The 25,779-nt window shown below is 45.2% G+C and overlaps 1 protein-coding gene across 6 annotated transcripts in view; it reads right to left on the bottom strand.

Annotated features, from left to right (window-relative positions):
* The window catches only part of Kcnj15 (potassium inwardly rectifying channel subfamily J member 15), a 66,559-nt gene that overhangs the window by 30,978 nt on the left and 9,802 nt on the right, over positions 1-25,779 (bottom strand). For all 6 annotated transcript variants that reach the window (XM_045149237.1, XM_045149236.1, XM_045149239.1 and 3 more), the window contains 2 exons: positions 22,244-22,296; positions 21,838-22,028 (listed from right to left, as the gene is read on the bottom strand). The gene's annotated coding sequence lies outside the window, so the exon portion shown is untranslated. Of the gene's footprint in view, positions 1-21,837; positions 22,029-22,243; positions 22,297-25,779 lie in introns of those variants that run through there.

The raw sequence follows: 25,779 nt of genomic DNA, 5'->3' as shown, positions 1-25,779 counted from the left end.
CTGAATGCTAGGTCCTCAGCTGGGTGGCAGTTTTGGAATTGAATCTTTCTGGAGGTAGTGCATTGTTGGGGGCAAGCTTATAGGTGTTACAGCCAGCTTCCCCTTGCCAGTGTTTGGTACACTCTGCTGCTGCTGTTGTCCACCTGATGTTGTCCAGGGTTGACGTCCAGTCTCTGCTCTTACCACATTTTCCCTGCCACCACGGAGCAACCCTTCATGTCTGTAAGCCAGAATCAACCCTTTCCTTTTCCTTTTGGTTGGGTCCTTTCTGCAAACAACATCAAGTTAACTGCAACAACAACAACTTTTTCAAACAATATGTTGTCTAGGCCAATGGACAGGAGCCACAACCTCTGCCCCCACCCTACCCTCATGTCATTACTCCTCGCTTCTTACCTGATGAATTCTGAACCACTCACCTTGCCTGATGCCAAGGTGTATTGCGTCTTGCCCTGGCTACCCTACTGGGCCCATCTCTGGAAGGTCCCCTCTCTACTGTTCTTGCTACAGCTCCCACGAGCTGCTGTGATAGTCCTTGCAGACCAGGTGGCCTTGCCCCTTTCAACTTACTGTTTCTCCCACCGTCTTCCTCGCATGGGGAGGCCATCAGGAACAGATCCCTCCTAACTGTGCCTGCTGTGTGTGCCTTGCCTAGCTCCTCCGCTGCAGGGTCAATGAAGAAGCCCCCATCTTGACCACTAGAGAGTGTTTGATCACCATCCTTATCCCAGTGGCGTGATACTCCAGAGCCTGTGCCGGGCTCCGCCGGCGGGCACAGGTAGTGCTGAGGGAAGGACCAGGTCCGCTGGTTCCTCCCAAGGGGTTGAGGAGAAGGATGAGCGTCGGACGACCCAGACCACTCCTGGCCACTGGAGAAAAACCACACTGAGTCAGGGGTCTTGTGTAAGCAGGAACCCACAGGAACTCGCTTTATTGCTATGAGCAGTTGCCTATATAATGTTGGGGAAGAAGGCGGGGATTTTAGGATGGGGCGGGCGGAGAGGTAGGGGCCAATAGTAAACTGTGACTATTGAAGTGATAATTTCAACTCCTGCACAGAAGTAGCAGGCCAGAAGCCATTAGGTGTCTTGCTGAGTCCCAGCTGGCCAGAGACAGGTCGCCAAACTTTAGCTAGGCTCAGGAAGTTCCACTAGGCCTCACGCCTGGGCCTTTCCGGGCCCAACAAGCCTGCATATCTCTCCAGAGGCCATGTCCTTCAAGGGGAAGGGCTGGCCTGTGTCCACCCTCTGTGCTCAGTAGTATAGATCCTGACATACAGCATGGTGTTCCAAAAGTGTTTCCATGACTCAATGCTAGAAATCCGTTGACAAAGCCATCAATCAATGGAGTAATAGTTAATCTATAAATTAAAAAAGTTGTATGTGTGTCTGAGGCATGATTGCAATCTTGTGAGTGATCTCTGTACCTTTCTTGCACAGGTAACGTTTTCTAAATCACTTTGTGGAAATGATTTATGTTTGCACATTGTTATACCTCCATGGGAAATGAGTTTTCCTCATGTGGAAATTGTCTGGGTTAAGAAGGCCTTTTTTTTCATTTAAACCTGTTTGGATTCAGATGCTCTTGGAAGCCATGTTACCCCATCTGTGACTCATTAGTATTCCCAGAGAGCGCGCAGGTACCCAGAGATGGCTTTTTCTCCGTATAATGCTTACTTCTTAGGGCATGTTTAATCAAACCTGTAGCTAGCTGCCAGGTCAGTTTGTTTCTACTGGAGAAGAGAGATTTCTTTCACCTGCACTTCCATTCATTATTAATTTCCACACCCCACGACCACACCCACCCACAGAAATGAGCGTGGAAATCACTGGTGTGCTCGCTGGCAACCATCTGAGTAGCCTTGCGAATAACAAGTTCAAGAAGCCTAAGGCTAAACTTGGGAATCATGACAAGGTCAAAGGCGCAGAAGCCTTTTCTGAATCTGTTGGGTGGTCAGGTACTCTCTTATCATTCCTCTCAGTTCTTTCCATCACCCAGTCAGTCACCACTTTCAAGCCTAGCATCTGCTTAATAAAAGCAAAGGAGTCAAGCATTAAACAAACCATTACAGTCGTGAAAATAGAAACTGGTTTCAAATATCAGCACTTTCAAGAACTATGTGAATGTAGTTGAGGGAAATAGTAAAAGTTGTAGATCATTTAAGGACTGGACACTGTGATCTTTGTGTGTGAGATTCAGTGAACCCTTTCACCCCAAGATCAAGCTCTGTTTTTTTTTGGGGGGGAGGCATGGGGAAAATGAATGGATACCAGTCACCAGTATATCATGCATTTACTCCCTCACCCATTCATTAATTCAGTAAACATTTGATATTTTTGTGGTCTTCCAACTACACAAAAGTGAGATGTGGTCCAATTTCTCAAATGTATACCATCAGAAAGAGGAGATGCCATACTTATGTGCTATTTTTATGTTTATTTATATATTTTCAAGTAGAGAGATATAGAGAGAAGAGATACAGAGAGAATGGGCATGCCATGGACTCAAGCTGCTGCAAACAGACTCCAGATGCATGCACCACTTTGTGCATCTGGCTTTAAGATAGTACTAGAGAAGCGAACCCAAGAGCATTAGGCTTTGCAGGCAAGTCCCTTAACCTCTGAGCCATCTATGCCATCCAATGTGCACTATTTTTTATATTTTATTTTTATTTATTTGACAGAGACTAAGAGGGAGAAAAAGAGGGAGAGAGACAAAGAGAGAGAGAATGGGCATGCTAGGTCTCCAGCCACTGCAAATGAACTCCAGATGCTTGTGTCCCCTTGTGCATTTGCTTAACATGGGTACTGGGGAATCGAACCTGGGTCCTTTGGCTTTGCAGACAAATGCCTTAAGTGCTAAGCCATCCCTCCAGCCCTGCTCTATTTTTATACCAATCAGAATAGGTCCCTTTATGCCTTCATGCCTACATAGCACCCACTCATCCCTAGGTGATGATATTCTCCAGAATCAAACATGATATTCCCTGGTCATGTGTTCCCTGTTGAAAGATCAGTCTGACTACCGCACCTTATAAAATTCATGATTAGTGTATCCCTAATCTGATTGCATCCCACTTTGGCTTGTGGTGCCACAGTGGTTCTCAATCAGAAATACACATTAGAAGCAAGTGAGGGGAGTTTGTATGGCTCATTCCATAAGACTGTGCAGGAAGGCAGGGGTCTAGCCTTAATCACCAGGCCGCCCTTATCTAACCCAGAGTGGCCTGGTGTACATGAACAAATGTGGTATGTGGAGTGGTCTAGGGGATTCCAGGAGAAGGGGATATGTCTTAGTTTTGTTTTTTTTTTTTCTTGGTATAAGAGATCCAGGCTCCAGGACATGGGACAAACCCAGGTTGACCCTTGAATCATGGGTAGTAGGCAGCAAGAGATGAAGAGAAGATTCAGCCAGGAGAAGGACCCTGAGATGTTTCCAAGCCCGAATGAATATTTTGGTTCCACTTGCTGTGCTCTGCCAATGCTGAGAAACTGGGAAGCACCAGTTGAGCATGCAAGACGTGGGTCAACCCAAGTGGAGACTGGCAGTGGTAAAAGGTCACTGGAGCATGGGCTGCAAACACTGTATTAGAAGCATAAACATTTGCAGACCACAGAATACAGAGACTTAAGGTCACGGCATACTCATTAGCTCGTGAAGCCCGTGTAGTGACTGAGCACATTGAGAAGTCTGCTTCACTGGTTGGAGATGAGCTATAATTTCATATTGCTAGCTATCAATTAGTCCTGCTTTCCTCATCTGTAAAATGAGAGGTTCGGATGAAATGACCTCAAAGTTCCCTTCCAGCGTAGTCCTGGTGAAGGCTAGAGCGCAGGCGGAGTTCTGAAAGTTCACTTGCTTCTTTTAACGTTTGCACTGAACATTTAATCAAAAACACAGTGGCACTTGATCAAGCACAACCTATCAAAGCAGAAATCCAAAGGCTACAGAGAGCTCAACACTAACTCGGACTGCCAACAGGCCCGCCGTGGCTCAGGGGACATTGCAGAAGAGGGGGCGGAAGGCGGTAAGAGCCCCAGAGTGGGTAGGAAGACCCTGAGGCACGGTCCCTCCACTATCCCATTGGGACTGACTGAGGCCTTCATGATCCCACATTAAATCCCATAACCCCACAGAGGAGGGTCCCAGGGAAATAGGAACAGGAGAGAGGGAATAAAAAATATATATAACTTTTAACAAAATTTTAAAAAATACACACAGTGACATGCTTCATATCTGTGTTAAAGTCTTGCACGCAAAGCTCCAAACTTTAAGGACCTTCCTGGTTTTAAAACAAATTGACCTATGAAAGCATGTATATAACCGAAAGTCTGGTGGGAGAAATGTCCAGGGATGCGAGGATCACATATGGTACGACTGCTGGTCATTGATAGGACAGTGAAACAGAACAATCAGAAGAGAGTCAAAAATAATTTAGGTCCCCAATATTTGCAAGCATGGAAGATTACTTTGTGAGTTTTGAAAAGAAAGAAAAGGGGATTAGGGTTTTCCTAATATTAGGTTGCTACCACCTTGAGATACACAGTAAGGCTACAAGAAGTTGTCTCCTGGAAACACGCATGTGTGTGCACTTACTCCTTTATCCCTCTTAAAAGTTGGAAATAAGAGTCAACCAGACCTTGGTCAGAATATGGAAAACTAAGATAAAATGTGATTATCCGGGAAGTAATTGGGTTATTACTCAGCTACTTTTGTCCGATATCTTAAATCTTATCACTTTGCATATGCAATGCAGCTTTAGAATCATACTATTGACAGTCTTGAAAGAAGTTAAGTCTAAGTTTGTGTTTCTTTGTTACACATCTCATAGAAATCGGTCATTAGAGTCAAAACTAATAACCACCTCTATTTGTTGGTAAACTTTGTCAGGATAATTACCAAACTGTTGTCATAGCATGGGTAATACAGTAGCTATTGCAAGGAGTCTCACGTTTCGTGTAATTAATTTACAAGTTAGTTTCATACTCAAGCCTTCTAGCAGGTAAGCTGAGGTTTCATTTTTACAGTGCAGAGTACAGACATGAATCAGCTGCATCAGGGGTGAAACCACTACTAATGCTTTCACTTGCAACTGTACACAATAGGGTACAATCATTTTAACCGCTAGAAGTTTCAAAACTGTGGTTATTTTGCAATCAGTAAGGTATGTACAACCGAGCATGAAATGATAATGGGGACATCAATCAATCATGCCTGAGGCCATCTGAGTCAGTCTGGTACAACCTTCCAGAAATCCCCTTTGTAGTCCCAGTGGGATCCGCCCCTTCTTTTTATATCATCTTATGATCAGCTATGCTCCCCAGGCACCTTACTAGGGTCCAGTTGCTGGGGCCAAGGCTATGCTGAAGATCCAGATATCTGGGGAAGTGTTGAGAGGGGTTGAGGTGAGGTGGGCGGCCACTTTGTACCACCAGGACTTGCAGACCTCAGGGGGGCATCCTTTACGGCAGGGTTTTGGAGAAGGGAGACATTTGCATGTGGCCTGGACCTTTCACCCCTGGGGCTTCTGATACAGGGCTTCAGGTTGTGGGTAAGGTGGCTTCTCACATCATGATGTAGTTATGTTTCACACGGCTCCAGATTTGCCTGAAGCTATTTGACCAATACCGGCAGGAAGAACCAATAGCTGGAGCACAGGTGTTCAGAGGGGCTGGGGCCACTTGAAATGCTCTCTCTCTCCCTCTCCCCCTCTCTTCTGAGGTCTCTCAAAAGAGTTCTGGAATCCTGGAAACTGTTGTGGTTGGGCGTCACACTTTAGTAATTCTTTTTTATTTATTTATTTATTTATTTGACAGTGACAGAGAAAGAGGCAGAGAGAGAGAGAGAGAGAGAGAGAGAGAGAGATGAGAGAGAGGGGAGAGTGGGCACTCCAGGGCTTCCAGCCACTGCAAACGAACTCCAGACGCGTGCGCCCCCTTGTGCATCTGGCTAACATGGGTCCTGGAGAATCAAGCCTTGAACCAGGGTCCTTAGGCTTCACGGGCAAGTGCTTAACCACTAAGCCATCTCTCCAGCCCTAGTAATTCTTAAAAACTGACACAGACCCTGTCCTTTCTGCCGCAGGCTCCACTGTGACACCAGGGCACAGGCATTTTCGGGTTTGTTTTTAAACGGTCCCTTTCGTATGCAATCTTGCTGATGATACACAAGCCGGAACTTTGGAGATCTCCTACAGCATCAGATGGATCGCAAGTGCTATTGCTCACATGAGCTTCATGCACATTTCCACAGGTGACCTTGAGCCCTTCCCCCATTCTGTTTCTACAGTGACCTGTGAGGAATGAGGTCAGCAGTCAGAGTGTGGGGACATCTGGGATCAACAGCAGCACACACAGACTCATTTTCCCACTAGGAAAGGGCCACAGTACTGATCGGCTCAGCCTCGAGAGATGATCTGTGTCCTGTTAGGACCACGTTGGCACCGAGGAAGGATCCAGGACACACGGCAACAGTGTAGAGGAAGTGGACTCGTAGGCTTTGGTCAGTTGACATATGGAATATATGTGCATTTGGATGTCTGTGTATGCATGCATGCACACACCCATTTCTTTCCACTAGTTTCTCTCATCTCTGACTCCAAACTAGAAGCTGGTTTGACTGTTTTGCTTCCCCCTGAGTTGGGGTTCATCTTTCCTCTTTCAGTTCCACCTGGGATGGGAGTGGGTCCGGTGAGGTGAAGTAGCGATATCTGAACGGAAGGGCTTTGGGGCTGGGCAGTGGCTCAGTGGCAGAGCACTTGCCCTGGAAGTGCAAGGCTCTGTGTTCAGTCCCCAGCACAGGGGAATGGGAAGGGGGAGGGGGTGAGCTCTTATATGTGCTAAAAACCTTGGACAAGTCATGTCCCTTCTCAGCCTCTGTGGTATTGCCATCTATGACAGGAGAGGGTTGCATTCCTTCTCTGAAAAAATCCCTTTAAGCTTTAATTTTCTACAATGTGATTATCTATATCTATATCTATCTATCTATCTATCTATCTATCTATCTATCTATCTATCTATCTATGCTAGAGAGAGAGAGATTGAGAGAATGGGCACTCAGGGCCTCTAGCCACTACCAATGAACTCCAGATGCATGCACCAACCACCATGTGCATCTGACTTACGTGTGTTCTGGGGAATTGAACCTTGTTCCTTAGGCTTCACAGGCAAGCGCCTTAACTGCCTACTGTGAAATTTAAAATAAAGATAAGGATTGGGTAGGCCCCAAAACGGACTTTCTTTAAGCAGGTCCAATAATTCTTTCCTGGAAGATTCCTGGCTTGGTTGTGTCACTGAGGTTTGGAAAGGTTCACTCAGCTGGGGTCAGGATATAATTGGTGCCACCTGATGCCCAGATGGACCCAGCTTGCCCACACCACTGCAGGGCTGCCTCTCTGGGGCCATGGCCACGAAGAAGTCAGCTGTGAGCAGGTCTGCTGCACGGAACGTGCTTGTAACACCTGTGACACCTGCAGGAGTGTCGGACCCAGGTCATCAGACACTGAGACACCTACGTATGCCTAAGTATTGTGCATGGTGTATGTGTGGGCGTGCATGAGCTCCTGTGTATGTACAGGTGGGTGCACATGCACGGGTATGCATGTGGGGAGCAGAGATCAATGCCTGGTGTCTTCTTCTATAGCCCCCCATCTTATTTTTTTTTAATTTTTTTGTTCATTTTTTATTTATTTGTTTGAGAGTGATAGAGAGAGAAAGAGGCAGAGAGAGAGAGAGAGAGAAAGGGAGAGAGAGAGGGAGAATGGGTGCGCCAGGGCCTCCAGCCACTGCAAACGAAATCCAGACGCATGCGCCCCTTGTGCATCTGGCTAACATGGGACCTGGGGAGCCGAGCCTCGAACCTGAGTCCTTAGGCTTCACAGGCAAGCACTTAACCGCTAAGCCATCTCTCCAGCCCCCCATCTTATTTTTTGAGGCAGGGTTTCTCATTGAACTTGGAGCTCAGCCATTTGGCTAGTCCCAGGGACTCCCTGTTTCCTGTGACTCCCCAGCTGGGAATGCAGGCACGCTCCACCACAGCTGGCTTTTAAGTGGGTGTTGGGGATCTGAACTCGGCTCTTCATGCTTGCAAGGCAAGCATTTTATTAACTGAGCCATTTACCTAACCTTGCTTGTAAAGCTCTTATTTTGTTTTCTGAGGTAGATTCTTGCTATGCAGCTCCAGTGGGTCTTGGACTTGAAATCCTCTTGCCTGATTCTCCTCAATGCTGGGGTTACAGACACGGGCCACACAATTGGGACTTGTCAGCATTTTATGTCTTGCTCCCAGAAAGTGAAGAATGAGAAGTAAAGTTTGGCATTGGCCTTGCCACGAATACACCGCTCTTGTCACTTCTGCCATATTCTCAGCTTCAGCAACACGGGACCATTACCGTGGAGCCTGAAGTGTAGACCAGTTCAAGCCTTTGGGTTAAAGCCTTGTGCAGGAGAAACTTCTTCAGGTCTAACGGCCCACTCACTGAGTCTCCTTGAAGATGATGGAGGACTTGGAGAACTTGGAGAAATAGTCCACCCCTTTCCCATGAGACTGCTCAGGGTGCCATGGTCAGGTTCAATGAATGTCGTTAAGATCACTCAAGCTCCCAGATAGTTGGGAGACTCCGAGAGAGCAATGCTCCTTGCACTTCCCTCTTCTTTGGTTTCTAGGAGTCCCGAGGTTTCTCTCCAGACCAGATCGAGCAGTATGCAGTCAATTTATAGTTTATGGGGGTTTCCTACCCACCCATCTATGTTTTCCACTGAAGTCTGTGCTTTTTCCGAGACCCACCCTAATTCCAGAGCGTGGCTGGCGCGCATGCCAAGTTCATAGCCACGCTCCTTGTCATCCTCTTCTCCAAATAAAACACAGGAGAAGTTTACCTTTCTGGGGCTTCTGTTTGTTTTTCACAGAAAAGAAAGAACCCTTCAAGCTAATTAAAAGAGTCACATCTGGCTCATTTTGCTTGGAAAACAACCACGTTTCTAGATGCAAACCCTGCAAACTAATCCTTTCCTCTCAATGCTTGCTCTGTTTGAATGTATGTGCAGCAAAGAGGGGCGACTTTGACTCTGGAATTCAAAGGTTTTTTATAAAATAAGATTTTTTTTTTTAAAAAAGCAGAACTCTACGATAAGGAAATCAGATCCTTAAGAAAGTGGGTATCAGGGCTGGAGGGATGGCTTAGAGGTTAAGGCATTGGCTGCAAAGCCACAGGACCCTGGTTTGATTCCTCAGGACCCACGTTAGCCAGATGCACAAGGGGAGCACACGTCTGGAGTTTGTTTGCAGTGGCTGGAGGCCCTGGTGTGCCCAATTCTGTCTGTCTCTGTCTCTCTCTCCTTTTCTCTCTCTCTCTGTCAAATAAATAAAAATAAAATAAGAAAGTAGGTATCACCTTCAGTCATTGGAGAGTATTTGTTCTCTAGTCATTTGTAAGACACAGGACAGAAGTGGCTCCCCAACACAATCACTAAAGATCCTCACTTGACTCTTGTCATTGCTGTGGCTGGTGCTTCTCTGGGTTTTACACATAGGAAACCAAGGGCAGGTTGTCACCCACATTCCATGGTCAGGTAAGTGGAGGCTCTAATGCCAGGCTTCTACCTCCAAGTACCTTAGCACGTTTCTTCCCCAGCCACCTCAAGGAATAGCCTTATGCTTAGCTTGTTGGGGGAAGAAGGGCTGTGGAGAACTAGGGAGCAGGGTGGGGACACGCAGAGGGAGACAATGAACCTTTGGGGGTGGCTTCCCTGATACCTTGCAATGTGCTGTACCACAGAGGTTGAGTGGCCTGGAGTGTGCATGCCTGGAATTCATAGAGCAGGCTGTCCCTATACCAAGTCTCCAGGGGTTCAGGTGACCCCTCTTATCAGAATGATCCTGATGGTCATGCCTCGGCCACCTGCAGTGGGGCCCACCTGGCTGTACTCCCGTTTCTGTCTGTGCATGCCACATGCTCTTATCACATACCTGTATTCTCTTACTAGGAAGTTTCCAGAATGTCGTTCATTTTGACTTTTCTTTATCTTCCTTCCTTCTTTCCTTCATTCTTTCTCCCTCCTTCCCTTCTTCTTTTCCTCCCTTCCTCCCTTCCTCCCTTGCTCTCTCTCTCTTTTTTCCCCCTGTCTTTTTTTTTTTAAATTTTATTTATTTATTTATTTATTTGAGAGCGACAGACACAGAGAGAAAGACAGATAGAGGGAGAGAGAGAGAATGGGCGCGCCAGGGCTTCCAGCCTCTGCAAACGAACTCCAGACGCGTGCGCCCCCTTGTGCATCTGGCTAACGTGGGACCTGGGGAACCGAGCCTCGAACCAGGGTCCTTAGGCTTCACAGGCAAGCGCTTAACCGCTACGCCATCTCTCCAGCCCTCCCCCTGTCTTTTGAAGAATCTTTCTCATCATGCAGCCCAATCTAGTCTTGAACTACTGGCCCTCCTGCATCAGCTACCCAGCAATTGGGATGACAGATGCTCACCACCATGCCCAGCTCTCATTTGACTTTTTCTTTAAAGCAGTTAGGCTATGATTTCTGACAATCCACCCACACGGGTTTCCAACTTACACATACATCTTGCTGGCATTCTGCATACCCACAGCATGACTCTGGCAAACCAGAACAGAGCCCAGCAACTCAAACTGGGAGCCGTACGCAAGCCATGCGTCTCGTGGCCGGCAGGAGAGCTGGCCTGGCTTCCTCACTCTCTTTCTCTCATTGTCGCTATCTTTGTCAGACCCTGTTTGTGTTCAAAAGGTCACTTATGAAAGAACAAATTTGAGAGGTCTTGCTTTAATCATGAGTAATTAGCAAATTTGGACCCTGCGTTAGCTTTTCCTTTTATTGGAAACACGTTCAGGAATGGGTTTATAGTGTCAGAGATGGAAGCACAATAGCTGACGAAATCCAGGAACTTGCCCACTCCCAGTGCGGTGCTGATTTAAGGCAGCCTCGCCCTTCTGAAGCCTGTAACTATAAGCAAGTCACTTCATCTCTATCCCCTGATGGCCTCAACTCCAATGGAGCTTAGAATAAAGCCACTGGGGTAAGTAAGGCCTGAGAGGTGTTGAGCCCTGAGTCTGGCCTTTGGAGGTGAATCCCTCTGTTGTCTATCTTATCATGCTAATTGGCTTCTTGTCTCCCCAGTCCCTTCCCTACAGCAAAGTCAGTACCTGGGTACATGGCAACCACCCCACACTGGCTGGCTGGCTGGTCTGCTTTCACTGCTGTGGGTCTTCTGGTCTCTGGTGGCATACCTCAACCTGACCCCTACAGTCTTTTGTCATTCAGCAAGACTCATCTCAAATGCCCAGTACCTTCCCCAACCACCTTCCCTCCATTGACATTGCTCAGCCTTTCAAAAAGACGCCTCATTCAGTTTTCATCACTTTCTGCCAGCCATCAAAGCCCTTCTCAGGCTCTGGGTAGTTAAACTTCACTTCTCGATCTGAAGAGATAGCTTAGTGGTTAGAGCGCTTGTCTGAGAAGCCAAAGGACCCAGGTTCTATTCTCTCATATCCACATAAGTTAGGTACAAAAGGCGAGGCATGCATCTGGAGTTTACTTGCAGTGGTTGGAGGCTCTGACGCACCCAATCTCTCTCAAATAAATAAATTAAAATAAAATAATTTAATCTCTACTTCTCCTTTTCAGTTCCTGTCCTCATCCCCTCCCAACATCAGCCTGGATTTTCCCTGGATCAAAGACTAGATCAGGTCCACTAATTGGGTACAACACTGCCCAGCCTCCTGCCCAGCAAGCCCCTACGAGCTCTTGCTGGAGAGTGAGGGCTGGAGGTCAGAGCTTAGGTTTGTAAAGTACGAAGGGGTCGGTTTAAAACTCATCAAACAAACTTTTCTTCCAGCCATTGGTTGGCAAGACTATTTCTCCGGATAGTGAAAACTAAACGAACTGTGGGTAGAGAAAGATGGCTGAAGAAGCTTTCCCAGGTATCGGGTTAGACGAGTTAATATCCATGATTATAAAATTCATGCTTCAGTGTGCATGCCCTCATGAAGCTAGACTCTGAAGTGGCTCAGACTGGGCATGGGCTGCTCCCTGTTGGCATGAAATATATTTGATTGTAATCATAATATGACTCCTGTGAGTTTCAGTCCTGTAATATTTTGTCCTTAAAATGAGCAAATCTGGAACATTATCTTCCACTTAAAATTCGAGAAAGCATGGAGAATCAAATACCTTTGTTGCCACAGGTTTGGTAACATGGCTCTTAACTAAACAGAACATGCACAGAGGATCAAAATAAGGTTACTCTGGTTGTCTCCTGGGTTTGTCTTGCCACAGATCAGATCACCCCTTCACATTGTAGATTTACTTAATTTCTCTTTCCCTTTCTTTCTCCTGGGGATCAAAATTCCAGCCCATACTTTCATACATGCTGAACCCTGTGGGATCTCTGTTCCTTTCCTGTTTTATGTCAAAATTGTTCATTTTCTTTTTCTCCATAATACCCTGCCTGACCCCTGTTTCTCCCTCATTGGGTCTGCACAGCTACTCCATTGTAGGCATGTGGTGTCACGCCTGCCTCACCACTTCTAAAAGCCACCCCCCTCCTGAGTAAACCTTCATACCATTCTAGCAGCCCACCCATCAGGCCCCGATCGCCACTGACCGAGATAATAGAGCCAATGATGGATTTTCAGACACACGCTTTCAAAATACTTCAGAGAAAGAGCACTATGCTATATTTGCAAGACGGAATAGATAGAGATCTTCAATGCGAGGGAAGACGTAATTACTGCAACCATTCGGCCTTTCATGTCAACACACAGATTTAATAAGCATGGCCAGGGGACTCCTCGGGCGCAGCATTGGGGCCACAAAGGAAGAAGCCGGTCAAACGTCAACTGTCAGAGCTCTCAGCTTGCAGCGGAAGGAGAGGTAAAAACAGGCCTTTATAAAGTCAGGCCAAATACGGTGAAATGCCTAATGTAGGGGTTGGGAAGGCATTCTTGGAGGGTTCCCTGCCCTGGCTTGGAGGGTTGAGGGTGGTCCCTGCACATAAAAGCCAGGCTTAAGTCTAAATCAGTTGCAGTGCAGTGCAGAAAGTTTATAGTATCAGTGTAGACAAAGTGGTATGAAAAAAAAAACAACCCTAAAATCCAAAGAAGAATCAGGATGGAGAGATGGCTTAGTGGTTAAGGCACTTGCCTGCAAAGCCAAAGGATCCAGGTTTGATTCCCCAGACCCATGTAAGCCAGATGCATAAGGAGGTACATGTGTCTGGAGTTCGTTTGCAGTAGCTGGAGACCCTGGAATACCCATTCTCTCTCTTTCTGTTTCTCTCCCTCTTTCTCGCTCTCAAGTAAATAAAATATGTCACAAAAATGAATCATCCACAGTGTAGAATTGGCCTTATCTTTCAGAAACTATAAAATGTGGTGCCTGGAAAACAAGACTGGATGATTGTCTAGTTGATCCCCCGATTCTAACATGAATCACATTTCAAACCTACATTTAGTTCTGAAGTCACCAGCCAGAGTCTGCTGCTGTGAGTCTGGGAGTATTTAGCTGTGTGTTTTTTTTTTTTTTTTAAAAAAAAAAAATCTTTATCTAAGCAGATGGCCTAATCAAATGAGTTTTCCTATCTACTTTAGAAAACATTTTACTTATTTATTTATTTGAAAGAGTGGGAGAGGGAGAAAAGAGAGAGAGAGAGAGAGAGAGAGAGAGAGAGAGAGAGAGAATGAGCATACCAGGGCCTCTTGCTGCTATAAACCAACTCCAGATGCATGTACCACATTGAACATGTGGTGTAAGCCACCACCTTTAACTGCTGAGCCATCTCCTGAGTCCCTTATCTACTTTTTAAGTCATGTCGCATGTGTGTGTGTGTTTATAAATTCACTTCATTCTGGAACAAAGTGGATAAAAAGATTAAAAAAAAAAAAAACTTTTCTTTGAGGCAAAAATTTTAAAAGTTCTGGAGGGCTGACTGAGTTTACTTTGAGGTCTAACACAGGCTACTTCTTGCAAGTGTAGCTCAGGCTATCCACAGGTCCAGAGGACTGTCTCATGAAGCATGAACACTGCACAATGTTCTCTCTTGGACCACATGACTCCTGGTCACCCCACACCAAGAGCCTCCAGTGGAGTCATGTGGAAATGAGTCAGACCAGTGAATAGGAGCTGTGGGGTCGGAAGAGGTGGGAGACAGTAGTTGTTCTGTATTTTAATGACTGTACAACAAGGACTCAAAGTTAAAGAATGTCTATACTGTAGGATTCTTGGGTTTTAATATATATATATTTTATTATATTTATCTATTTTGAAAGATAAAGAGAGAGGCACATATAGAGAAAAAGAATGGGGGCACCAGGGCATCCAGCCACTGCAAGCAAACTCCACATGCATGTGCCCCCTTATGAATCTGGCTTACATGGATACTGGGGAGTTGAACCTGGGTCCTGAGGCTTTGCATCAAGCATCTTAACCTTTAAACCACCTCTCCAGCCAAGATGTTTTTAGTTTTTTTAAAATATGTTATTTATTTAAGACATAAAGAGAGAGGGGGGGGAGAGAGAGTGAGAGAAGTTGAGAGAGAGAGAGAGAGAGGGAATGGGCATGCCAGCACATCTAGCCACTGCAACTGAACTACAGATGCATGTTCCATGTGCATCTGGCTTATGTGGGTCCTGGGGAATTGAACCTGGGTCCTTTGACTTTACAGGCAAGTGCCTTAACCACTAAGCCATTTCTCCAACCCTTTTTATTGTTTGTTTTTTTTTAATGTGTTCACAACTATGGTGATATTTCCAGAAGCCTGCCAGCCTGGAAGGATTTTCTGAACCTAATGCAAGACCTTCTTGTTTCTTACAGGGCAGAATTATTCAGCCCTCCTTCAACTCAGCTCACCAGCAGAATAGATTAAGAATGCCCCTGCTTCCAAACATGATAATGATTCAAGGACCTCCAACCCCAAGACAGGAAGAGAACTGGCATCTAAGTGGCCCTCAGGCCCAGCCCAGGAGCTTGAGGCTTCTGTCCATAGGAGTCAGGGGTTGGAGATTTCTGTCCATAGGAGTCAGATGATCACAGCATTGTATTGGCCAGAATGGATTCATACTAAAATCATGGCCAACACTTTATTTAGCAGGGTCACACAACATCATTGCATCAGAATTTTTAAAAAGTACCACCTGGGAGACATGATTTTCTACATTAAAAATATTTTACTTATTTATTATTAGAGACAGAGAGGCAGATAGAGAAAGAGAGAGAGATTGTGTATGTGTGTGTGTGTGTGTGTGTGTGAGAGAGAGAGAGAGAGAGAGAGAGAGAGAGAGAGAGAGAGAGAGAGAGAGAGATTGGGCATGCCAGGGTGTCTATCCACGGTGAATAAACTCCAGATGAATGTGACACATTGTGCATTGGGCTTTACATGGGTACTGGGGAATCAAACCCAGGTCCTTAGGCTTTGCAGGCAAGCACATGAACTGCTGAGCCATCACCCCAGCTCAATTTCCTACATTTAATTTTTATTTATTTATTTATTTTAAAGCCAGTATCAGGATGTGGTGGCACACACCTTTAATCCCTGCACTTGGGAGGCAGAAGTAGGATGATCGCTGTGAGTTTGAGGTTACCCTAAAACTACATAGTGAATTCCAGGTCAGCCTGGACTCGAGTGAGACCCTACCTTCAAAAACAAAAACAAAAACAAACAAACACCAAAAATAAAGTATATGTAAAGACAGTGTCGCATTAGGCTGGCTTTAAACACACTATGTAGCCAAGGATGACCTTGAACTTCTGATCCTCTTGAAGCTGGCTTTTGAGTGCTAGGATCACAGGCATGCACCACCATGCCTGCTTTATGCAGTGCTGGGGAGAGAATTCATGGATTTATGCATGTGAAGCAACCACATTGCTAACTGAACTATATCTCCAGCCTCTATACTTAGTCTTTAATAAGGACCTTGAGTCAAAATTACAGATTTAGATTTTTTTTAACTGCATATTGAACATAAAGTACCATGGTACTGTGACATTGTTGGCATCAGGATAGATGACACCTACACAGAGTCATTTGATATGCTAATGTCCTTGCTAAATACATACCCACACTGACTTGGCTACTTGCATGTGTATGCCTGTGTGAAATAGCTTGCTCTCAGTCAATAAATTCTTTCCACAGACTCCTCAAAAGACAAAGAAACCAGGAGGGGTTTTCAATTCTTAGTATTTTCAGCCTGCCCGGCTCAGCTCGGCTCCCCATGCCGCCAGGTGCTCTGGGACTCACATGTTTCCTTAGCTCCACGCAGGTGTGTGGGAAAGGAGCCGGCCAGCCAAGTACACACGAATGCCAGATTTCATGAATTTTCAAAGCAAAGGATAAACTTTTCCAACTTCTCCCCCAACCCCTTAAGACACAGGAATAGCTACAGAGGGTAATTTAGGAAGTAAGAAGTATGATTCTAAGACTTGGCCTTGTATTCTTTGGCAAAGGGGCTAAAGGACAGAGCAAGATATCAGTCCCACACATATTTGAAAACATAAACATTGCTGACAAAGCAGATTATATAGCTGGCCCAACATGCATAGGTTTAGCCAGCACACATCCCCAGAAATGACCCTGCTAACCAAAGGGAGGGGGTGGGCAGTTCCTTCAGACAAACAGGTGTTTCAACTGCTCAAAGCCCACCGAAGGGGCCATGCATGGTTACTGCATTCCATGTCTTTCTTTTTCAAGGATCTCCGATTAAGACCATTAGGGACTTTGCAAGTTCAGGCTTTGCAAGTAACAAATGCTCAACACAGACTTCAGCATTCATAACTGTGCTCTAGGAGACACACTGATACCATCTTACCCCAGAACCCAGACATGACAAACAGGTTCAGCCGAAGTATGGAAACCTGTCTGTGGCCACATGCCAGTCATGTGAGAAGCCTTCTAGATATCATGAGATCAGTCTTGCAGATCTCACTGACCATTAGACCTGTATAAGGATGTGATGTGTTTGCTAATCACGTTCAGAGTTACTTATATGGTGGTTGGAGGCTACCACTGACATACATTAACTCATCCCTGTATTCAAGAAACAAGTAGTTTTTTTTTTTTTTTTTTTTTTTTTTGTTTTTCGAAGTAGGGTCTTACTCTAGCCCAGGCTGACCTGGAATTCACTATTGATTCTCAGGGTGGCCTCGAACTCATGGCAATCCTCCTACCTCTGCCTCCCGAGTGCTGGGATTAAAGGTGTGAGCCACCACGCTAAGAAACAAGTAGTTTTTTAATAAATAACTTTTCATTTGATTTATTTGAAAGAGACAGAAAGGAAGGAAGGAAGGAAGAAAGAGGCAGAGAGAGAGAGAGGGAGAAAGAGAAAGAGAATGGGCATGCCAAGGTTTTCAGCCACTGTAAAGGAACTCCAGACACATGCACCACCTTGTGTAACTGGCTTATGTGGGTAAGCCTAGGGAATTGAACCTGGGTCCTTTGGCTTTGCAGGCAAATGCCTTAACCACTAAGCCACCTCTCCAGCCCAACAAGTGTAATTTTTATTTACTTATTATTATTCAGGGTTCCTCACATGCATGGACCATCTCTAAAGCCTTCTCACAATTTCACAAACACAATGCTGCATTGATGACCTTAATGAAAGCCCCCAAATTGTATAATCTTTCAGCTTCATAAAAATCTTAACCAGTCTCTGGAACTGGAGAAAGCGCACATGAATTTCCCAGCCGCCAGTCCGACCCCAGGGCTCAAACAGAATGAACCGCTGACCAGACTGCCCGGTGCTATGCACACCTGGGACTCAGGTTACTGGCCAGCAAAGCTCCTTCCCCGTGTCATTCCCAACAACCCATTGAACTTCAGGGAATTAGTGTGGCCAGCTCAGGATTGCCACGCACCCTAAATCCCAACAAGTGGGTAAGGCATGAGCAGCCAGGACAGCCAGGGCAACTTTGATGATCCCAGTGCAAAGGGTCTGGTGGCTCTGTCGAACGTGTCACCGCAGGCTAGACTGCTCTCGAGTTGAGCCGTGGGGTCACAGAAAGGAACCAGACAGGAGCTTGTTCTTTCTGCAGCTGCCATGCTTAGTCCTGAGGGGGTATGCATGTGTGCTTTCTCTTAGCTACTTCCTACTGGGCACAAACCAGCTGCTTGGCGCATGTGGGGTTTTGAGCCAAAAATCAAAATCCTGTCTTTTTCTCCCTCTCTCTCCCTCATGTATCTTCTGATGAGAGAATGATCTGGAAACTTCTTCATCTGTATAGTGTGACTCATCTCTGGGATTTTATGCTATGTAATTTCATGTCGAGAAGCACGGGCCCACCCTGGAATTGTGTGGTGGTTAAGTGTTGGCTTAATGACATCCCATCAGAGGGAGTGCTGGGCCCTGGGTTGCTCTGACCTCTTTAGGGACGGAGTGCAGATGTTGGGTGTCCCTGGGGATGTGTACAACCCTATTGCATCAGGACCCCACTTGCGTTAGGAGTGGAGATGCCCCTACCACGTCTGAACAAATCCAGAGAGAGCGTGGCAGGGCTTGATTTGTCATATTCAATGAGCTCTCCCTGCCTTTTTCTCCAGGGCCTTGGGCATGCCTGGCAAAGCTCCGTACCACTGAGCCATGTCCTCAGCCCACTCACCTCGCCTTTTGTTAGAGATGGCTGTGTTCCCTTTTTGTTGTTTTTATTTTTCTCTGGTCTCATTCAAGTAATAGTTAGCAAACCAAGCCTTTTTACAGGAACTTCACTTGCACGTTTTCTCCCCCTCTCAGACCTCTGTCCGTACTTTAAAGGTGAGGAATGGGTCTCTTCGTTCCTTCCACTTGGGAAGGTTTGACTCTCCTGGAGCTGCTGGCCTCGGGACTACTGCTGATCACACAGCTCTCTGACCTGCTTGCAAGGTGGTACCAGGAAGCTATCTGAGCAGCAGCAGAGCCAAGTGTGTTGGCTCACACATGTCTCTTCCCAGAGCACCACGTCCTTGAGAGGCACAGGGCAAGACCTGCTCTTGGCTCACCGTGTTCTGTGCTACATGGCAGACACACCCTGTCCTCCAAGAGAACCAAAGGCCCCAGTCCAGAAGTGGATTGGAGGAGATAAAGTGAAGGGCAGAGGAGAGAGAGAAGAGTAAATACCAGCCGCCCTCTGCTTTGCTTCTTGCTTTTGCCTGCTAATGGGCAGCACACTCTCTCTCTGTGCAAATGTAAGAGGTGACATTAGTTCTTGCACCTGCTTTCTGTCTATTCCAAAGCACGGTGACTGTTTTCTCACTTGGCAGAGGAATGAACGCAGCAACCTGTGGCTTTTCTGTGGTGGACAAGGCAGGGGCAGCGCGGTTTCTCTAGGAAGGACAGAAGGACATGCCTCCTCGGGGGTCTGCACAGCTCACCCGGGACTGGCCACTCACAGGCAGCTGTGTCACGCTCACACTCCTCTCTGGGTGCTCGCTACGCTGACTCTCGATTTTCACGCACATGTATTCTAGACTCAACCTGGGCTCTAAAGACATGGGCAATGCGGGCAGGGGTTTCAAGCTGCCAGCAGACAGGGGCAGTGGCAAGGGAAGGCTGGGTCAAGTATCTGATACTCACTGATTAAATCAGAAAAAGGCAGCCCTCCTTTCACTGTCTCAAGCCATGTGGATGGTTTTCTTATCCCCAGCGGCACATTACTGTCATTCAAGCATGCACCATCACATGCACATTCACACACACATACATATATACACATGTATGCATACATGTATATATACATACATATATACACATGTATGCATACATGTATATATACACACACACATACACACATGCATAGACACATACATGTGTACACATGCACATAGCACACATGGCATGTGCATGTGAATGTGTGTGTATATGTACACACACACACACACGCGCGCGCACACACACACGCACACACATATGCACAAGCACTGATTTTCCTTTCCTCTCCCGAAAGTAAAGGAGTCACCGTTGATCCCCAGGGGAAGGAGCCTGAAGACCTGCTTTTATTGGCTTCTGAATTGCTGGCACAAGAACGCTGGGGTCTCTTTTTTTTACTCCCCTCCCAAATATGGGTTGTTTGCACTGGTTATAAGTTATGAGGTGAGGAAATTAGGGAAACAACATTTTCTGCCCAGTGACGGTGGATGTTGGTGAGAGGAAGGGGCAGTAAGAGAGAGCAAGGAGGATTTTTTTTTTTTTTTGAAAAATGTGGTTTCCTGAATCTCAGAATCACACCCCAGATCATGCCTGTTTTTCTCTCCCTCCCTCAATCTGCCCATGTGTTTGCTGATTTGGGGTTACTGGGCTCTGTGCTACTACATGGCTAGCCTTTGTGAGCCAGGGCTGCCAGCAATTTGGCTAAATTTTGCCACGTTCTGGCCATCGATGAAACCCTGCTCATGACCTCCAGGCCGCTGTCTGCCTGGTGGTCATTTATGATAGTGCAGCTGAGAAGGGAAGTCCTCCTCCAACAAGACGAAACCCTGGAAGCTGTGGAAAGGGCTCAGGACCAGCAAGACCTGATCATGAGGTGAGTGCTTATTAATTAACTCTCACACACCAGTGGCATTTAAAGGTGAAACACCGAGCTCTCTGTGACACTTCCTTTTGATTTTTAGGACAGTCGTAAATTGGAGATAATTTGTCACCTGAGGCTATAACTTACAGTGACCCTGTTTGTTTAAACATTCATGAGACAGGGGACAGTGGAGAAGTAACCTGAAATAACAGCTGAGTGTGTATGTGTGTGTGTGTGTGTGTGTGTGTGAGAGAGAGAGAGAGAGAGAGAGAGAGAGAGAGAGAGAGAGAGAGAGAGACAGAGAGAGAGACAGAGAAAGAGAGGAAGAGAGAGAGAGATTATGAGGATATAAAGAAAGACGTGTAAGAGTCACTTATAACTTTTTAAAAATTTCTCCTTATAGGTAAAGAGGGAAATTAGCTTATGTTCAGACACAAAATCAATCTGAATATTTGACTTTTGTGAGTCATAGTTTAGTCTTTAGTTTTTTTTAAGTTGCATTACTGCATTGGCTGTTCAGTTTTCTAACCTGTAACTTAAAGCATTTGTGAGGTCAAGAAATGCCTGTGGAGCAACAAATTCTTATTTCCTTCAGGCAACTAAATGCGGAAGTATAGAAAAGGGACAAAAGTAGTCTTTATAGGAGTGATGTGGAAATTTCACCCAGTAGACCATTTATTAGCTGAGAGTAGTCTAAACTCGCATGAAATTACACACAGATTATAGAGAAAAAGCATTATCCATGGGTCGTGAACAAAACTCACAAAGTTTCCAAAGTCAGAACTGTTTACATTCCTCGTACCTACCACAGAAACTTACATAACTTTTTCTTCTCATAAGGATAGGTAACAGATTTTAAAATATTCCGACGAGGTTTCGCCTTACCGAATTCTAAACTGATTTCTCCACTAACAAAAGAAAATGATTGTCTGACTGCTAGGGAATTAACCAAACAGCTACATAATCACCGAAAAGCAGTAACTCCCTGGCTCCAACGGGCTCTGTGACAGAAACACACTTGCATACAGAACTCAAAGTAATTCTCACCATCTAGACCCCTTTAGACCCACAGCAAGCCAGACAACATCTGGATACTTTTTTTCACAGGCAAGAATAGACCACTTTTCCCCCCTTTGCCCCATCATTAAGGAAAAAAAAAAAAAAACACTCTTCACATGTAAACAACACTTGTAAATTCCCCAGATAAGCTTGGATGTCTTGAATGATTTAAGTATATTTTTAAAAGAATCACAACTCTTTCATTACCTTTAGAAGCAAAGTTTTTTCAAAGAATATCTCCAGCATGCTGCCTGCCCCAATGTTGACATAAGTGTGTGCCTCTTACCTGCAAAGAATGACGAATGTGGGCTCCTGGCTGGATGGAAAATTGTGACCAGACAAGGAAATGATCAGTCCATGCAGGTTGCCTTAGAAAGATAGGTGCTTAAGGTTTCTCAAAATAAAGAAGGATTCTTGCTTTTCGCTGTCAGTCAAAAACAAGTTGGTACAAGTTTGAGTCGGAATTACCTGAAGGAACTAAAGAGAGAAAGAAAAAGATTGGGAGAGATTGGGCGGAGGAGGAGGGAGGGACAGAGAAGGAGGGAGGGAGGAAAGGAGAGAGAGAGAGAGAGACAGAGGAGGGAGGGAGGAGAGAGGGAAGGAAAGGGAAAGAGAGAGAGTTAGTTAGTGAGTTTGAGGAAGAAGTCCATGTTGTCAGTGTGTGTCTTAAGGTCTTAAAGAAATCTACCAACCAGCATAGGAAGGATTGCTTCTAATGACGTCCAGTCCCCAGTTTGCCAGGCACCTGTAGGAAAGAAAATTGAAGCCCTTTTTAAAGAGTGCCAGTTAATCTCTGGAGAAACTTTGGCCTCTCTTATCAAAGTCCTTGTTAAGGTCCATTTGCCTAAGTAAACTCTAAATAAATAATCAGATTATTTTCCCCGGGAGCTCTCTCTTGCTTGGTATTCAGTCTTCCTCTACCCCTCCCTCCCCATATGAATACAAAGCAGAGCTCTCACCTCGGGGAAAGCAAAGTGACCCACACTCATGCAGATCATATCCAGATCAAATATGCCCAAGCACAGTGTCACCACCGGGGAAGGGTCTTCTGTGGTCAGCTCTACCCTCTATAGCTATAGTGGGGTTTTCCTATCCCCTTTATTTTCACTCATGAACAAACAAAAACGTTAGATGGATCAGTATAACAGTGGGCTCTTCTGGAAGTGGGGCATGGGCCGAGGAGTCCATGTTGGAATTCTTTCACAAAGTCTGACTTGTTTGTTTTATTCATATGAAATGGTCAGGTGCACTGGGGGAAGCATCTATGGGAGATCTTTTAGGGGTGTGAAAACAGGTAGTGGATGTCTGTTCAGAACCCAGTTCTGTGTCCTTCCTCCTTCAAGGGCTCAAGGGTTCCTTTTCACGCCCTCTCCCCTGCCCCTGTGCAGGCAGGGCACACTACGGAGTCTGTGCTCTCCTGGCCTTCCCGTGGCAGAGGGCTGCATGTGCTCAGGGACAAAATGGCTTTCCCAGTTCCATATGCTGAGCTGCCCCCCTACCTGGCTCCAAAGGCAGTGCCAGGAGACTCAGAAGCTTGTGCCACAGAGGAGTTCGGGGCACACTTGAGCTTGAGGCCACTGTTCTTCATTCAAAGCCAAACTTATTATCACAACTCAGATATTGGCTCATGTGATACCTGTCCAGTGTGGTCCTCTTCTCAAGTAGCCCCAGCCCCATGTTATTGCTTCATTTTCTCCTGTATTTAACACATCAGTGCCATTGGTAGGAAAGTGTCCTGATGCTATCTATCTGCTTTTCTCCTTGGAGCTCCACCACACTTACCTTACATACCTGAAACCATCTTTCCAGGGACACTTGGCATATCATAGACCCTCATAAATGTATACACACATACATGCCCACATCATATATATATATGTGTATGTGTGTGTGTGTGTGTGTGTGTATACATATATATGTATATGTGTGTGTGGGTATACATGTATACATGCATGTATTTGCCAAGGGGATTGATAAGAGACTTTTAATGTTGGGCACAAATTATTACAATAGAATATTAATCTTTATCTTCTTAAAGCCCTTGGCTTTGACTAGTTGACTAGTTTTCAAGGTGCAAAATTATGTCTTCAAAAGTGTTACTAGAGCTAGAGAGATGACTTACCAGTTAAAGCACTTGCCTGTGAAGCCTGAGGACCCAGGTTCTATTCCCCAGGACCCACATAAGCCAGATACACAGGGTGGTACATGCATCTGGAGTTTGTTTGCAATGATTAGAGGCCCTGGTATGCCCCTTCTCTCTCTCTGTAATAAATAAATAAAAAGGAGAAAAAAACTTCTCAAAAGTGTTATTAATTAGATATTCAGGCCAATGTATGGCATGATTAATTGTATTTTAAGAAAAAAGGAAATAGAAGTCAGAAAAGGTGGTTTGATCCAACTCACAGAGCCTCAGAGCTGGGAGCTAAAGTTCCAATCAGCTCTTCCACTTTTGGTCAGGCATGTTACATTAGTCTACATTTTCGCAAATTAGTCTATTGGGGTCACACATAGGTATTTAAAGATTCCTTTGCACATCAAGTAAAAACTGTACAGATTACAGTCATAGCTTAATAAAGTGGCAAGCCTATTTCTTGCAAGATTGTGTATAGTAGACATTATATTCATTGACAACTTAATTTCAAAGATGATGAAAGAAGAAAACATGTCAAAAGTAGTCTGGATGCACTTAGAAAGTTAAATGCTGGGCTGGAGAGATGACTTAGTGTTTAAAGCTCTTGCCCACAAAGCCAAAGGAGCTCAGTTTGATTCCCTAGGACACACGTAAGCCAGATACACAAGGTGGCACATGCATCTGGAGTTCATTTACAGTGGCTGGAGTGCCCATTCTCCCTCTTTCTCTCTCTCCCTCCCTCTCTTCCTCTCTTTCTCTCTCTCTCTCTCTCTCTCTCTCTCTCTCTCTCTCTCTCTCTGTCTCTTTCCATAAATAAAGAAAAAGAAAAAGAAAATTCAGTGCTAAGACAGTGGTATTCATTATGTTCCTATGTATCTGTTTTCTCTCTTTCATTTTATGTGTCAACAATTAGATCTTGAGGGCGAAGAGCTGACAGAATTCTCTGTAGGTGGGGAGGCATCAAAAATGCAGGACTGGAAACTTGACAGGCATAAGGAAAGTCTAGGCTAACCCTGCACGGGACTTCTGTCACAGGACACGCACTTTGTTTTGCATGACTTAATAATTAAATGATCTGTCTTGGTATTTCTGGGAATTTCCAAGGCTGAGGGGAATAGGAACACCTTTTAGCTCAGACAACGAATTATGACACCCAATCCACCAAGTAAAGTCTCCTTCCCAGCCTTACTTAAGGATATGAAATAAACTGCATAAAATTACACAGCTAATCATCTGTAATTGAGATTAATGTTACTGATCTTTTAGCCCAAATTAAACTCAACATGAATGACTATATAGTAAGTCATCTCTGTCTCCTTCCCTGCTTATTTTCCTTTCTGTCTTTTCTTTTTTCATCTCTCTTCTCTCTCACTTTATTTCTTCCAGTTAGTTGAAAACAAATGGCTTGTATGTGTTAGCTTTGAATAAAATATATCTCTAAAATCTGCATTTTTATCTAAAATTCTGAAAAGACATCTGAGTTCTGGGCCAAAAGTTCATAAACATCAGCTTTTAAAAAAACAAATATTTTATTTATTTATATGTTTAAGAGAAGGAGAGAGTGGGGGAGAGAGAGAATAGGTTCACCAGGGCTTCCAGCCACTACAGATGAACTCCAGATGCATGCGCCACCTTGCGCATCTGGCTTACATGGGTCCTGGGGAATCAAACCAAGGTCCTTTGGTTTTGCAGGCAAGTGCCTTAACTGATAAGCCATCTCTCCAGCCCAACATCAGCTTTTTTAAAAAAAAATTTATTAATTTATTTGAGAGAGAGAGAGAGAAGCAGATAGAAACAGAGAGAATGCACAAGCCAGAGCCTCTTTCCACTACAAATGAACTCCAGATGCATGTGCCACCTTGTGCACATGGCTTTTGTGGGTACTGGTCTTGCAAGCAAGCGCCTTGACCACTGATCCATCTCTCCAGCCCAACAGCAGCTTTTTCAAGGGACCAATTTCCCAAAAATAACTTCCAAAGAAGAAAAGCAAAAGGCTACAGTACTTCCTGTTCTTATCTTGGCTTGATTCAAAACCCGAGAAACTTTGAAGTGTGATGACAAGGAAAAATACATTTTTACCTTTGGATACCTCCTGCA

Source organism: Jaculus jaculus, chromosome 5 (genome assembly GCF_020740685.1).
Source record: "Jaculus jaculus isolate mJacJac1 chromosome 5, mJacJac1.mat.Y.cur, whole genome shotgun sequence".
NCBI lineage: Eukaryota > Metazoa > Chordata > Mammalia > Rodentia > Dipodidae > Jaculus > Jaculus jaculus.
This window is presented reverse-complemented; position numbering and strand designations above follow the sequence as displayed.